We start from the raw sequence: 9,238 nt of genomic DNA on the forward strand, positions 1-9,238 counted from the left end.
TGAACAACAGATCCCAAGAACATTGTGAAGATGTAAAGACTGGGAAACTTAAAAATTTGTACCACCTTCAAATCTATTCTTCATCCACATACATTCCAAGAAGTATGTCTTGGAAGTCTTAGTGCCTTGTGAAATCTGACTATGCCCTCTGTTCAAATAATTCACTGAATGCTAACTTACAAAGGCACAGGAGAGACCTCTAACAAGTCACGCTAACAAATCAGACAATAACAAGAAATACACAAAAGCTACAACAGAACATCAGTGGATTATCATTGTGGAGTCAACAACTTGAACAGATTGAGTCTAGGAAAGATAACTGCTTATGAAAATAAAATCCTGGGAAAAATGAAAAAGTCACATTATTCACAAGTATATTTAGAGCCAAAATTTGCTACATAATGGAAAAATATAACTATGAACCCATACTCAAGGGAAAAAATGCAGTTAATAGAAAAGAACCCTAAATTTGCCCAGGTATATGATTCAGCAAAGACATCGAAGAAGCTATTATAAATGTGTCCAAAGAAATAAAGAAAAATATGCTAAGAATGACTAGACAAATAGAAAATCTTAATAGAGGACTTAGAAACTATAAGATGGAAATTCAACAGTTGACAAACACAAAGATATAATGGGCAAAAATTACTAAATTTTATGGAAAACTTTTTTCCTCAATAAAGCACAATGAATCCCAAATGGACAAATACAAAACAAACCTCATACATCTACACATCTTAGTCAAACTCCTACAGGCAAAAGAAAGCAAAAAGAAAATCTTGAAAATAGTAAGAGACAAATACCATGACACATACAAGGTGAAGAAATGAATTAAAAAGTGCACTTTTCATCAAAAATAATACAGACCAGAAGGCAACAGGAATGGCATATTTAAAGTGTTGATGGAAAAATACCTGTCAATCAAGATTCCTATATCCAACAAATAAAGACAAAACAAAAATATTCACAAAGTAAGAAAAACTGAGCTAATTCTTTGCTAGTGGACCTGCCCTAGCAAAAAAAGCTGAAGGCATTTCTTCTGAGATAAAGGCAATGAATGATAACCCAGCACCACAGGACCAAATGAAGAGCACAGGGAACAGTAAATATGTTATTAAATATAAAAGATTTTTTATTTTTTATTTTCCTCTCTTAATTTCTTTAAAAGACATATGCTTTCTGAAAGCAAGGATTCTAACACTGTATTTTCAGTTTACAATGTATAGAAATATAATATGTATGACAGCAAGAGCACAAAGGAAAAGAAATGGAGGTAAAGTGATTTTTTTAAATTTTATTTATTTATGCATACAAGAACTGGGGTACAGGCCAGAGGTGTGGGGGGGGGGTAAGAGGATTCACCAGAGACAGAGTGGGGAAGAGAACTGGCAGACTGCCTGAAATACACTGCTGAGGGAAGCAGCAGGCAAGACAGGAGAGGTCTGCCATGACATGTGGGTAGCTTCCCAGCAGGGAATTGAACTCATACAGTCATGGCTGTGGATAGTTTCATAGGTGGTGTGTTAATCCCTTGTGCTACCAGGGAGGCCACCTAAAGTGACATATTTTACTGGAAGTAAATCAGTATTAACCTGAAGCAGTTGTGATAAATTAAAGATGGATATTGCAATCCCTAGAGCAACTCCTAAAATATAAAATATAATTTCTACAATGCCCTTGAAAACTTCTTTGGCCAGAAAAATCACTTGAATATGGTAGTTTTTCATACACACAATTTTTAGAAAACTAGAATGAAGTACACCAAAATGTTAGCCATCCTGAATTAAAATGGTAGCTTTGTGAGTTTTCGCTTTTCTTTGTTATTTCTGGATTAAACACAAACTGGTTATAATATTTTCAAATAGAATATTCCAATAAAATTAAAACCATCAAAATATACCAAAAAGCTCAGAAAGATACTAAAGAATTTTTTAATATGGGCATCACACACAACAGACGAAAGTCCATGAATCTCCTGAAACAATAAGCACTTACACTTTCCTAGACAGAGAATCTACAGCTTTCATCAGATTCCCAAAGTGATCTATGTGTCCAAAAAAGGTAAACATCCAGCATACCAAAGTATTAATAAATGCCTTGTCAATCCCCATTCATTTGAACTGCAGCATCCTTATCTAATTACTGCCTTTTGAAATAACTCACTATTTTAAGACCATTAATAACTCTTTAATAATCCTTTATTCTTATTTCAGAGGCTTGAATCTGGGTGACAGAAGAGATGGGGTAAGGAGAATATTCTGAAAATGGTGCTGTAAATGTAAAAAACAGCAAGATGAATGTATGAAATGGAAGTCCCCTACTCTTGAAGCCAGGTACTCACCTATGTAATTTTTGCTTTTATTTTTCATGTAATTCTTCAGGATAGGACATATGATTATGATATTTTAAAGATTTCTTAGGTATTTGAAGATCAGAAAGGTAGGGAATTACAGCTCTGAATTATTAGTGAAGTCCTGAGGCCAAGATGGTTTGTAATCATCTCTGTATTCCCCAACACAAAGCAATGCCAATAATACAGAAGGGTCTTCAGAATTTCTTGAATGAATGAGTCATTTTATAATCAGTACGCAGATAAAAAACAAAATCAGGCAAGGATGAATTACATATAGCACACATTACAAATATACAGGTAAGAAAATGCCTACACTTCTTTTTTATTTTCAATTTATTTTTGCATTGAAGAACTAGGGTGAGAGGCTGTGAGGGGTGAGAGGATTCACCAAAGACAAAATGGGGAGAACATATAGATTTACTGAAATATACTGCTAAGGAGAGCAGCAGGCTAGACAGGTTTGTTGCACGATGCAGGTTAACTCCCTGATTCTGAGACTTAACCCCAAGGTCACCAGGAAGGCCAGGAAAATGCCTACACTTCTTTTAATATGTTACTGGTTATATCAGATTTATGTTCGCATTGTTAGTGCTGAAATATTCCAGATCTTTTGTTCTCCCTGGTCAGAATATTATTTGCTAAGGTAAATATTCACATTATTTGCTAAGGAAAACAAGTCTTATTTCCAGAGTCAGCAATACCATTTGGTCTCTTAGCTGATATAGTAGAGACACTTATCTAGACATGAACAAATCTTACTGTTGTTTCTCTTTCCAAAGAGAGTAAAGAAATCATGAAAACAACAATGTCATTTTAGATCACTTCTAGATCCAAAACCAATCTGTCTATACTGCTTAGCAAGTGTTAGAAGTCTTGATATACTAGCTTTTTGAAACTAAAATCTTTTTTTAATGCATTTTTAAAAATTTTTTACATCATTGTTCATTTTTAAACAATATTTCCCCCCCCCACTCCCTCAGGTATAGTCCCCATAGTTTCCTTCACCAATGCACCCGTGAACCATCACCTCAGTCCCCTGTGCTCCTCCCTCCCTCCCTCTGATCCCTCTCCCTCCTCCTCCCCTGCAGTATGTCCCTGATTTATAATTGTCCATTTTTGCTTTGTTGTGTTTTGTACAGTTTTTTATCTTTTTACACTCATGTCTTATTTGGTTCCCCTATATTCTTGCTGTAAGTGAAACCATCTGATATTTTCCTTTTTCCTTCTGGCTTATTTCACTGAGCATATTCCTTCTAGTTCCATCCATGTTGCTGTGAATGCTGCAGCATTTTTTTTTGATTGCTGAATAATATTCCATTGTGCATATATGCCACATCTTCTTGATCCAGTCATCTATTTTTGGGCATTTGGGTCGTGAAACTAAAATCTTAAACATCTGAAGATCATAGATTAAAAATATAAAAGATGCCTTTAACATGATGTTCAGATAAGGTTAGTTGACAAGGTGATTCACAGAATAGAGAAACTATTCCTTGAAAAACCAGGAACCCATGTGCCCTTTGCATCCTGAACATAAAAAGGGTTGCAGTGCTCAGGGAAGTATAAAGCAGTACATATCTGCACACTAACAATGTCCCTTATTATTAAAGTCATTCAATTATAAAGTTCATTTCAAAACTTAGGATTATTTATACTGATAACAGAAATCTACATGGCGGGGGATCTAATAACTAGAATGGTTTTTTTTTTTTGTTTTTTTATAATTTCTTTTTTTAAATTTATTTATTTATACAAGCACTGGGTATAGTCAGAAGTGTGGGAGGGTGAAAGAATTCACCAGGGCCAGAGTGGGGAACAGAACAGGCAGACTGACGAAATACACTGCTAAGGGGAGCAGCAGGTGCAGCAGGAGAGGTCTGCACGCCATGTGTGACCTTCGCCAGTGGCCGGGGATCGAACCAGCACTGCAGAGGCTGCAGGCAGCTTTGCAGCCCAGCGCTCAATCACTGCGCCACCAGGGGAGGCCCCCTAGAATGTAGTTTTAATGAATAAGTATCCTGATTAAAAACATAAAATCTGATTTTTGAGTCTACTCAATATTCTACACACTAACAGTGGATGACCCATTCTGAGCTTAAATTGTGTTGGTTTCACACATTTCAGCAATTTCAGGGCTTGCCCAGTCAATCATAGAGTGAGAGGGTTCATCAGAAATCCAGCGTTGGACCCAAAAGTGGTCTGAGAGAGAGGCAGTTCTGTGGGGAAGAGTGAGTTCAAATAGGTGAACCTCATAATAGTGTTTCAGCTGTCAAATCCGTGATTTCCCAATTGAGAAAATGTACCTCGCATTCCAATTTCTTTGTGTTCTAGGCCTTCTCCACTACCTCCAATTTATTGGGTCCCCTAATTTATGGGCCTCAGGGAAAGAGGGGGGTAGGAATAAAAACTCAAAGTTACTTTCATTATAATTTTCTCAAATCACTCTGTGGCACTTGGCATTCATGCTCAAGTACTCCCTCCCCTTAACAGAATGAGTATGAAAGGGGGATGGGAATCTTCCTAAGTCGAGTAAAATGCAGCAGGAAGATCAGTCCATGGCCTGGTTTGGAGAGAACCCTCTGCATAGGTGGCAGGGCCCAGTGGGCTCAGCAGTAGTAAAAAGCAGAGGGCACTTAAAAGGGAGAGGGGAAAGCCTTCTCTTCTTCTCAAACTAATATGACCCTTGCTTGTAAACCCACAGGAGGTAATTCTCTTCAACACCGCTATAGACACTTCGAGAACACTGAGATCCATGTTAACCACAAGGGCAAAAATCAGTAAAACACCTTTTACAAAAAAGAAGTTTAGTCTATTTTAACAGTCTTTTAGGATAGTTCAGATTAAACCGTAGGAAAAATCTGGAATAGAGATACTTTGGTATGCCCAGAATGCTCACATGTCAACTGTGTGCCCATATGTTGCTAGGAGACTCTCAAATGGTATATCTTAGTAGTTTAATGCCTATATCACAATCTCTAAAGCAGAGTTCCACAATGGAGCCCAAAAGCCTGAGAACCCCAGAATATGTTCTAAGAGGGTCCCTATAAGAATGTTCTGATTTTAAAAGGTGATTCTTTTATCAAGCAATTCAATGCAATTTCAGTGTCCAGGTTTATGTTTATGTTCATAGTTAAGTTTAGTGCCATGTGATCTCCTGAAGTGCTGGTGTTGCTTTGAATGTATCTGTGAGCATTCCCACCTGTGGTTATGGAGGCCTGTCCAAAAGTCAGATGATAACACCCTCCTATCCACTGCCATACAGTGGATAATGGCAGATTTTTGGTAATCATAAAGACAAAAATGCCTCTTATTACAGTAGCATTTGCAAGTAAAGACATTCCCACAAAATAAGTCTTTAATTTCTGAAGTTATATTGTAAATTGAAACTGTTTTTTTTATGAAGGAAAAAAGAGGGACGTGTGATCAAGTTCCAGAAGTATTATTCTGTGCTAATGAGAAAACAATTAATTTACTATGTCAAGACTTTATATCAAGAGAAGGCCAAACAATGTCCTCAAACTCTTAACAAAATTGACAGAATCTGCAATGGACTGAAAAGAGAAGTGGTGGGAAAACGACACATATCACAGAAAACACATCAGGGCAAATAGGCCAAACCCAAAACCCCAGATGCCTAGCAACCCCTTTTTGGATGATTCAGTTACTCCCATGTTCTGCTTGTCTTTACAATACCAACTTGCAATGACTGTAAATGCTGTGAGAGTAAAAGTAACTGTCTAAAAAGAATTTCTAGTATTTTGAATTACTATATGACAAGATCATTAAAATAATGACTCAATGACTTAAATAAGCTTATTTAGCAAAACAGAAAAAAATGAAAATAAGTACAAAGACATGTCTCAAAATCATTCAAGTAGCATGTGAAACATATAACATGTAAGCAAACTTGTCTAATTACAAAACAAACATTGAAAATCCAAAGTAAATAAAACATTACCATCAATGTTAAATTAAGACTATTAATTTTTATTGGCTACATTCTGTTTTCATTGATTGTGAAAATTTATTTTTAATTTTTTTAAATTGAACTTTAAACTTGTGTAATGTATATCTGTTTGAAAAGAGACTAAGTACATTAAAGCATGGGCTTTGGAGTCAGACAATCTGGGTTAAATGCCAAAGCTGACATTAGCTGTGGGATCTTCAAGTCATTTAGCCCATATGTGTCTCCATTTTCATCAATAAGAAGTGCAGGTAACAATAGCACCAAAAAAATCCCACCATAACATGGTAAGCGGAATTCAAAACAAGTATGAATTCTGTAGTCAAACTGGGTTTTATCACTCAATTTTCCTTCCCCTGGGCTTTATTACGTCTACCTCAGAGGGTTGTTGCAAAGATTAGATGAAAGTATATGTACACATTTTTCACCTACCTACCTATTAATCAATCATCTATTTATTCATTTATCCATCCATCCTAACCATCCCATCTACCTATCCATCCCAAGTGCCTAGACATGGCAAGACTTCTATTCTTTGCCTAATATTACCACTGTCACTATAATTTCATTATTTATATTAGCATTATGATTTTGTAATTACAAACACTGTAACTATAAGGTATTACATATATGCATTAAGCAACATTATGAATTAGTATCAGAGTCCATAAAATGGAGGGGGTAATTTTTTTCTCTTTAGAGTCCATATATAACTAAATTTTATACAAAATTTTTTTCTCTTTAGAGTCCATATATAATTAAAATTCAAAAACTATTTTTTTTGTTTGTTTTTTTTGTTTGTATGTTTTTTTTAATTTTATTTTTATATTCCCCATACAATTGCAACCCCCTTATTTTGACCCCAATCCAAAAACTATTTTCAACACAGGTACTCCTCATTCTTACTTTGGTGGCCAACCTCACCTCGAATCATCTTTGTCTATTTACAATCACTGTAGCAACTATATATATATATATATGCCAATAGCATGGCCACAACTACTCAGGCCACTGACATCAGTCAAAACAACTATGATTTGATGTTTTACTGATTAAATTTAAATACTAGATCAGAGAATGAAGTAAAAACAATAACAAATGTTTTTGTTTTCATTTTTCAATAATGTAGCACAAGTTATTCAGAGTAAATAGAGCCTACTACCTTTCATAAAAGGGCTGTGATGTCATTGAAATAGTTAACCATGGCTTAGAGATTTTCTTGCTTATTTTTTCTTATATTTTTATTAAGAATTTTAAAAATATTTGGAAACAAAAATGCAATCTAAATCACAACATATTGGTTTGTTTGTCAAGAAAGGTTAGAGAGAATGTGCACTTGTACTTTGGCTTAGATGATCTTTTTATATCAAAGAGTAATAGGGCATCTTAGTTTCTTTACAAACGAGCAAGGACATAAATACACAAAACCATACACTGATGGTTATTATGGAGCCAGGATACAATGTCATTCTCTTTTGTGGGGTACCAGATTCAATTATTCCCCCCACTTTTTTGCCATGCAAGTGGTGGTATTTTTCTTTTAAAATTCATGAGAAAAAGTTTTATGGGTGTGTTTTTCTAAAAATGCTTCATTAGTGCTGGATAGTGGATACAATTTGGATAATATCCAACAGATGGCACTGTTCACACTAGGTAGCAAAAACCTCATAAAGGTCTCATCAGAGGCATAAATTAGGACCAAATATCTGCTTGAATTAGGGAATCTGATTTTTTTCATTATGGGGGACATATATGAAATTATATTAAATATTAAAAATTTATCCTTAATAGTTACAGAATTGCAGAGTAGTATAAGGCAAACCATTTTTATTCACTTAAAAATATTTATTGAGTACATACTATCACTAGGTGATAGAGATATCAAAGTGAGTAAGATATTTCCTGGGCTCAGATAATCATATATGATTGTGATAAGTAAAATTAATAAATGGGTATATGCACAGAGAAATACAGGGACTCATTCTGGGGATGGAATGGATCTGGGAAAGTTTTTTACAAAGATGATGCCTGAGCTGGTCACAAAAGATTTGGGGCTGAAGGTTATTATTATGATAGTTTCTTTCAAAGAAAGCAAAGTAAGAAATGATATGATAGTATAATATGGATATTATGAATCAGAGCATGGCAAGATTCAAACCTAGAAAAGTTCTATAGCACACAGAGGATCTATTTAAGAAATTAAGGCTTCAACCTTCATATGATAGAGATCCATTAAAAAAGAGACAGAAAATGGCATGATCAGATTTACATTCTGGAGAGATCACTGCAGGAGCTATGTGGGCATGATGGGGTAAGGCTGAATACCATAAGACTAGAGGTGAGGTGGGAATCCAACACAGTCACTGCTGAAGTCTAGGCAGCAAATAGCAATGCTTTAACTAGAGCAGTACAATAAAGAGTAGAGAGAAAGACACAATTTGGAGATAGGTACAAGGGATATGTGTTAGTAAGATACAGCTCATGTGGAAGATGACAGAGAAGGAAGATGACAGATTGTCAAGGATGACAATCAAGCCCATATATTTCACAGGATTTTTTGAAATGCCACTAATAAGTTTTATTGAACTATCATCCTTTTAATTGTTTTTAATGTAAAATACAACTTGCTGTCCTGCTTTGCTAACTTATTATTTTATAGCACCCAGAACTTTTTCTTTAACATACTTATCAGAAGTTATACAATTTACCACAAAATATGCTTATTACATCTTTGTCTATCTGTTCTTTCTATTAAATGACATAGCAAGAGGACTGGGTCATTTTCCTAAATTAGATCACTCCATACCTAGTACCTAGTCTGGTATGCTCAAGAAATATTTGTTGAAGAAACATGTATTTCTGAAGTTTTGAGCTCTACTCATATCAGCCTGACTGACTACTCTCCATTAGGATCAAATGCT

At 35.1% G+C, this 9,238-nt stretch overlaps 1 protein-coding gene across 2 annotated transcripts in view; it reads right to left on the bottom strand.

Annotated features, from left to right (window-relative positions):
* Nucleotides 1–9,238, bottom strand: part of RSRC1 (arginine and serine rich coiled-coil 1) — a 320,815-nt gene that overhangs the window by 148,556 nt on the left and 163,021 nt on the right. The window lies entirely within an intron of this gene.

This window comes from Talpa occidentalis, unplaced genomic scaffold (genome assembly GCF_014898055.3).
Source record: "Talpa occidentalis isolate TD23 unplaced genomic scaffold, MPIMG_talOcc4v2.1 talOcc4.4, whole genome shotgun sequence".
NCBI classification, from domain to species: Eukaryota; Metazoa; Chordata; class Mammalia; order Eulipotyphla; family Talpidae; genus Talpa; species Talpa occidentalis.